Source organism: Alosa alosa, chromosome 7 (genome assembly GCF_017589495.1).
Source record: "Alosa alosa isolate M-15738 ecotype Scorff River chromosome 7, AALO_Geno_1.1, whole genome shotgun sequence".
Taxonomy (NCBI): Eukaryota; Metazoa; Chordata; class Actinopteri; order Clupeiformes; family Clupeidae; genus Alosa; species Alosa alosa.
The window spans coordinates 35973193-35981013 of NC_063195.1; positions in this window are offsets into that span (position 1 = coordinate 35973193).

A 7821-nucleotide genomic window follows, 5' to 3' on the forward strand; every position below is an offset into this window, starting at 1 on the left:
ACTTGAAAGAGTACACCCTCTTCACATTGTCACCTTTTATGCAGAGAGGGGGGGGGGGGCGGTCAGCTTTGCTCCTGCGAAAGTCCATGGCCACCTCCTTGGTCTTTTGGTGTTGTGGGAGTGCTGTCAGAGGTGTAGATGGTGTACAGGAGGGGGCTCAGCACACAGCCCTGTGGAGAACCAGTGCTGAGCGTCAGTGTGGATGAACTCCTGTAACCAATCCTGACAGACTGTGGGCCGTTGGTGAGGAAGTCTTTGATCCAGGCGCACGTAAGAGGGGGGAAATCCAAGTCGGCAAGCTTGGTTATGAGGATGTCCGGAATTGTAGTATTGAAGGCCGAGCTGAAGTCGATGAAGAGCCTTACTGATGTCCCATGATTCTCCAGGTGGTGCAGGGCAGTGGAGATGGTGTCCTCAGTAGACCCGTTTGCCTTGTAGGCAAACTGGTGGGGGTCGAAGCTGGAGGGAAGGCAGCCCTTGATGTGTTTTAGGATCAGCTTCTCAAAGCATTTTGCCACCACAGGTGTTAGTGCAATGGGTCTGTAGTCATTGAGACTACTGATGGTGGTGGACTTAGGAACGGGGTCTATTGTTGCCGATTTCAGGCAGTGTGGGACGGTGGCTTGAGACAAGGAGAGGGTGAATAATTCAGTGAACACAGTAGACAGCTGGTCAGTGCAGGCCTTGAGCACCTTTCCAGGAATTTCTTCAGGGCCTGCCTTTTCTCTGGTTCACTGCCCTGAACACCCTGTAAACTTGATGTTCCTGAAGGGTGAGTGTGTGAGGGCTGAGTTCTGAGGGGGGAGGGGTCAAGGGTGTATGTGTGGTGGTGATGTTTGTAAGTAAGTATAAGTATGTATACTCTTTTGATCCCGTGGGGGAAATTTGGTCTCTGCATTTATCCCAATCCGTGAATTATAAGTATATATACTTTTTTGATCCCGTGAGGGAAATTTGGTCTCTGCATTTAACCCAATCGGTGAATTAGTGAAACACAAACAGCACACACTGAACACACAGTGAGGTGAAGCACACACTAATCCCGGCGCAGTGAGCTGCCTGCTTCAACGGCAGCGCTCGGAGAGCAGTGAAGGGTTAGGTGCCTTGCTCAAGGTAATAGGTACAATAATATTTGTATATGCGCAGAGGGGGATCCACAAATATTTCTTGATTTGCATGTGTGTTTTGATATCTTCAAATAAAAAAATCATATTTGTAACTCGTATATTGATTTTTACAAATATAGATAAATAAATAAAATGCCATTTGTAAAACCGAAAATTTCATTTGTGAAATGTGATTCTGCATTTGTGGATCACCAGCACACACATTCTTCGCATTCCAAAGTTACGTGTTTTTGAGACGTTCTTCACATGAAAGTCGGTATCCAAATCGAAAGTCGGTATCCAAAGTCGAAATCCAGTAGATGGCGACATCCACAAATATTTCTTGACTTGCATTCGTGTTTTGACATCCACAAATAAAAAAAATCATATTTGTAACTTGTAAATTGGTTTTCACAATTGTAGATGTGTATTTGTAAATGAAATGGCATTTGTAAAACTGAAAATTGCCTTTGTGAAATCTAATTTTGCATTTGTGGATCACCAGCACACACAGTTTTCGTTTTCTTATTTGTGGATCAGCATTTGTGAATCACGTATTTTTGAGACAAACTTTGCGCAGAGAAGCCACCCAGATCCACAAGTAGCCTGCTGACACTTTTTAATCCAGTAGATGGCAGTGTTGTTCTATGGGACTCATAACCAAAGATTCTTTGCTCATAACACACTGAGCTTACGAACATAGCTCTTAAATCTAACAAGTTATGCCTTTTACAACAAGCTTTTTGATGGAAAAGTGGTGTTTCATTTCCATAATCTTTGTGAAGCGCATAAAACCGTCAGTTTGCAAGCGAAATCAAGAATTACGATCTTGATTTCTAATGCTAACCAGTGGGCCACGGCTGCCCACTAACAATTAGTGAAACACACTCAGCACACAGTGAACACACAGTGAGGTGAAGCACACACTAATCCTGGGCCCGGCGCAGTGAGCTGCCTTGCTCAAGGGCACTTCAGCTGTTCCTACTGGTCGGGGTTTGAACCAACCGGTTACAAGTCCAAAGCACTAACCAGTAGGCCACGGCTGTATTTATTTTCTCGAAGCGAGCAAAGAAGTGGTTAATCTCTTCTGCTAGTGAGAAGCCTATTTCTGTGTTTGTCCCGTTGCCTTTGTAGTTTGTGATGTGTTTCAGCCCCTTCCATACCTGCCTTGGGTTGTTGTCTGCGAGGTGATCAGACAGCTTGTTTGCATAGTCCAGTTCAGCCTCTCTGATGCCCTTTTTGAGGTCTGCCCTTGCACTGCTGTACATGGCCCGGTCACCAGATTTGTTAGCAGAGTTACGTGCATTTAGCAGTGACTGGACCTTACCCGTCCAAGGTTTGCGGTTGGGGTAAATCCGGACTCGCTTTTTCGTGGTGACGGTGTCCATGCAGTGCGTGATATAATCAAGCACTGCCTCTGTGTGAGTCTGTAGGTCCTCATGCTCAAAAACACTTCACACTCTACTGGTGAAACAGTCCTGCAGCTGAGCCAGAGCTTCATCAGACAAGGTGTTAATGGTTCTGGTGGTGGGCTTTGCACTTTCCCTGAGTGGTGTGTATGCCAGGATGAGGAGTAGAGATGGTCTGACATGTCCAGGTGGGGGAGGGGTACGGATCTGTAGGCTTGCTTCATGTTTGTGTAAACATGATCAAAGGTGTTGTTTCCTCTCGTGAGGCATTTAACATGTTGAACAAATTTAGGCAGCACAGTCCTTAAACAAGCTTTGTTAAAATCCCCTGCGATGATGTGTACTCCCTCTGAGTGTATCCACTGCTGTTCAGAAATTGAGTCATGTTGGTTATTACAGTGCATGAAAATGCACTGTACTGTTCTTCCAAGGCAACAACATCAACAACTTATTATTATTCCGCTTACCACTTTTTCCGTATGCAATTTCTCTTGAACAGTTTAACTTAGAAACTTCGTTCAAACTTTGTAACGTAGGTCTTCAAACGGACCAAGCTGCTATGTCTTTTCAACTTTGAAACTTTTTAAACCTTTAAAGAAAAACTTTTTAAAAATCCCCATAGACTTAACATTGCCGATTGTGACATCACAATACGGCCGTTAAGCAATTAGAATCCTATGGCAGGTGTTCAGGCCACCTGCAGCCTCAGGCTTTAAACAGCGCTCCCGTAGCACAATGGACTAGACGTCGCTGTGCAAAGCACTTGAAGCATTGTGCCAGCGTCACAGGTTCAACCCTGTGCGGACTGAGTTGCAGGAGGAAGCCTACTTGGCGACCACTGGTGTGGCATTGGCCTACCAGTTGGCAGGGATGTGACTTATGGACAGCGGCAGTCAGACCACGGGTCTCCACTGAGTTCTGATACGGGCGGCCGGACTGCGGGTCTCCACTGTCCTGGATAGCGGCGCCGGACTGCGGGTCTCCTGTGTTCTGGATAGCGGGCGCCGGACTGCCGGTCTCCTGTGCTCTGATAGCGGCGGCCGGACTGCGGGTCTCCTGTGTTCTGGATAGCGGGCGGCCGGACTGCCGGGTCTCCTGTGCTCTGGATAGCGGCCGGACTGCCGGGTCTCCTGTGCTCTGGATAGCGGCGGCCGGACTGCCGGTCTCCTGTGCTCTGGATAGCGGGTCGGACTGCCGGGTCTCCAAGTATTTGGTTTTAATGCCAATAGTCATGTTTTAATGTTTTTAGCTTCTGGGCTCTGTATATTGGGGACCTTATGTACTTTTACCTGTTTCCCCTGTTAGTCCACTGGGTCCCCTCTGTATCAGGGTTGGGTCCACTGGCCAGGTCTTCTGTACCCGTTAAAGGGATTTTGACGCGCCCACCAGGCGCCACCATGTTTTTAATTTTGTTCTGTGCCTTAGCTCCTGGTTTTAGACCAGGGACCGCTTAGGAGTTGGTTTGTCGCCGGGCTAACGCACAATTAATGGGGGTGGATTGTAGCAGGTAGACCTTCTCTGCCTGCTATTTCCCCCATAGCACCTGGAAGTGCTAATGAAGGGGCGGGCATAGGCATTTGAGCAATCTGGCACCAGTGGAGTGCTACTTAAGAGGGGCAGCAGCCAGTAGCAATGTAGACTCCACTGGTGTAGCCCCTGTCTGTGCTACCGTCAGGTATGCTGTCTCCCCGTAGACATTTGTGGTTTTATGTTATGTATATTGTGGTGTGTTCTTTGTTCAATCTTCTGTGTTCTGTTCTTTTAGGCAGCACAGTCATGCTGATGGGGAACATGGGTCGTGCTGCTGTCTTGTCTTGTCTTGATTTTGCTTTGGTTATTTTATGTTTGGTTTTGGTGTTGCCTGTCTTGTCCTTCTGTTTGTAACTTTCATCTTTATTTAGTAGGAGGTGGCTCTGAGGGGGTCTAGTTTAAGCACGGTGATGTTTTTTGGTGTATTCCTTGTAGCTTTACTGTGTACCTTTGCTGTGTAACAGGTGAACCTTTCTTTATGCTTGCATGGTATTGGTCTGAATTTCCATAGTTGCCACCCTCAGATCTCCACTTCCTTACCTTTGTCTTAATAAATATTGTTTTCCTGTAATTCATGTCCACTGTGTAGTTACGAACCTGAAAGCAGTACAATCTCTTAAAGATTCCCTGATGCACTAGGCCTCAGGGTGGCGTAGTCAGGCTACTGTGATTGGCCCCTTGGCCCTTCCTAAGTACCACCCTGTTACAAGGGCACTCATATTAACCACTGTTTGCTGTCTATTTGTTGCGCTGTTTACTGAGGGCACTCATATTAACCACTGATATCATTTGCAACAGCCAGAGAAATAAAAATCATTTTTTACGAGAAGGAGGGCCTTTGGCCTACACACGCTAAGGCCAGCTGTCACGAGACTGTCATAATGGATAGAACACCGAGCACTACATTAAACAGCGCTCCCGTAGCACAATGGACTAGACGTCGCTGTGCAAAGCACTTGAAGCATTGTGCCAGCGTCACAGGTTCTAATCCTGATTCATGACGTGACCACCGCGGTCTCCCGTTAATTTTACTGGTGTCCGGTAGCTTGGTTAGTGCAATCGCAGATCGCGAAAAAGTGCTTGCGTGCGATCTCTTAAGAAGCCAATTGCGGACTGTTTCTAACTGTTTGCTGTCTATTTGTTGCGCTGTTTACTGAGGGCACTCATATTAACCACTGATATCATTTGCAACAGCCAGAGAAATAAAAATCATTTTTTACGAGAAGGAGGGCCTCTGGCCTACACACGCTACGGCCAGCTGTCACGAGACTGTCATAATGGATAGAACACCGAGCACTACATTAAACAGCGCTCCCGTAGCACAATGGACTAGACGTCGCTGTGCAAAGCACTTGAAGCATTGTGCCAGCGTCACAGGTTCTAATCCTGATTCATGACGTGACCACCGCGGTCTCCCGTTAATTTTACTGGTGTCCGGTAGCTTGGTTAGTGCAATCGCAGATCGCGAAAAAGTGCTTGCGTGCGATCTCTTAAGAAGCCAATTGCGTGACTGTTTCTAACTGTTTGCTGTCTATTTGTTGCGCTGTTTACTGAGGGCACTCATATTAACCACTGATATCATTTGCAACAGCCAGAGAAATAAAAATCATTTTTACGAGAGGAGGGCCTTTGGCCTACACACGCTTCTGGCCAGCTGTCGAGACTGTCATAATGGATAGAACACCGAAAGCACTACATTAAACAGCCCCAGAAGCACAATGGACTAGACGAAGCTAAAAGCACTTGGAAGCATTGTGCCAGCGTCACAGGTTCTAATCCTGATTCATGACGTGACCACGGTCTCCCCGTTAATTTTACTGGTGTCCCGAAGCTTGGTTAGTAATACAGATCGCAAAAGTGCCGTGCGATCTCTTTAAGAAGCCAATTGACTGTTTCTAACTGTTTGTTGTCTATTTGTTGCTTGCTTACTGAGGGCACTCATACAATCCACTGATATCATTTTAAAACAGCCATGAGAAATAAAAAATCATTTTTTACGAAGGAGGGCTCTTGGCCTACACACGCTAAGGCCAGCTGTCACGACTGTCATAATGGGATAGAACACCGAAGCACTGCAAGCTCCGGTAGCACAATGGACTAGGCGTCGCTGGTACCGCTACTTGAAGCATTATTGCCGAAAACGTCACAGGTTCTAATCCTGATTCATGGCGGTGACCACAGCGGTCTCCGTTAATTTTACTGGTGTCGGTAGCTTGGTTGGTCTGTCGCGTTGAAAAGAGATTAGCTGGCGTCGCGATCTCTTAAGAAGCTCCAATTGCGTGACTGTTTCCCCAACTGTTTGCTGTCTATTTGTTGCGCTGTTTGCAGGGGCACTCATATTAACTTCCACTGATATCATTTGCAGCAGCCAGAGAAATAAAAATCGTCATTTTTCTGAGGAAGGGCCTCTGGCCTACCCCACCGCATCTGACCAGCTATTGAACTGTAATAAATTAGAACACGAGGCACTACATTAATAGCGCTCCGTACTTTAATGTAGACAAACATTAACTGTGCAAAAGCACTTGGAAGCATTAATGCCAGCGTCGCAGGTTCTAATCTGATTCATGGCCCGTGACCACATGGTCTCCGTTAATTTTACTGGTGTCGGTAGCTTGGTTAGTGCAATAAGATCGAAAAAAGTGCTTGCGTCGATCTCTTAAAGCCAATTCGCGTGACTGTTTCTAACTGTTTGCTGTCTATTTAAACTGTTTGAAACCTCTCTTTCTAATATCAATTTTACCCTTGTAGAGAAATAAAATCATTTTTACGAGAAGGAGGGCCTTTGGCCTACTGCGCTAAGGCCAGCTGTCCCACTTGAGACTGTCATAATGGATAGAACACCGACACCACATTAAACAAGCGGCTCCGTGGCACAATGGACTAGGCGTAGCTGCCGCAAAGCACTTAAAGCATTGTGCCAGGCGTCACAGGTTCTAATCCTGATTCATGGCGTATTCACAGCGGTCTCCGTTAATTTTACTGGTGTCCGGTAGCTTGGTTAGTCTGTCGCCAGATCGCTGAAAAAAAGTGCTTCGCGTCGCGATCTCTTAAGAAGCCAATTCGCGTGACTGTTTCTAACTGTTTGCTGTCTATTTATTTAGCTGTTTACTGAGGGCACTCATAATAACCATGATATCATTTGCAACAGCCAGAGAAACAAAATCATTTTCTGCGAGAAGGAGGGCCTTTTCTGGCCTACACTGCGCTACAAATAGCTGTCCGCGAGACTGTCATAATGGATACAGAACACGAGCACTTTACAGTAAACAGCTCCGTAGCACAATGGACTAGGCAGTAGCTGTGCAAAAGCACTTGAAGCTTGTGCCAGCGTCACAGGTTCTAATCTGATTCATGGCGTGACCACAGCGGTCTCCGTTAATTTTACTGGTGTCCATTGGCTTGGTTAGTGCAATGCTTGAATCGGCGAAAAGTGCTGGCGTCGCGATCTTAGAAGCCAATTCGCGTGACTGTTTCTAACTGTTTTGCTGTCCTATTTGTTCGCTGTTTTACTGAGGGCACTCATATTAACCACTGATATCATTTGCAGCAGCCAGAGAAGTAAAATCATTTTTTACGAGAAGGAGGGCCTTTGGCCTACACCGCGCTAAGGCCAGCTGTCCGCGAGACTGTCATGTCGGATGAACCACGAGCACTACATTAAACAAGCGCTCCGTAGCACAATGGACTAGGCGTAGCTTCATTACAAAAGCACTTTCGAAGCATTATTGCCAGCGTCACAGGTTCTAATCCTGATTCATGGCGTGACCACCTTG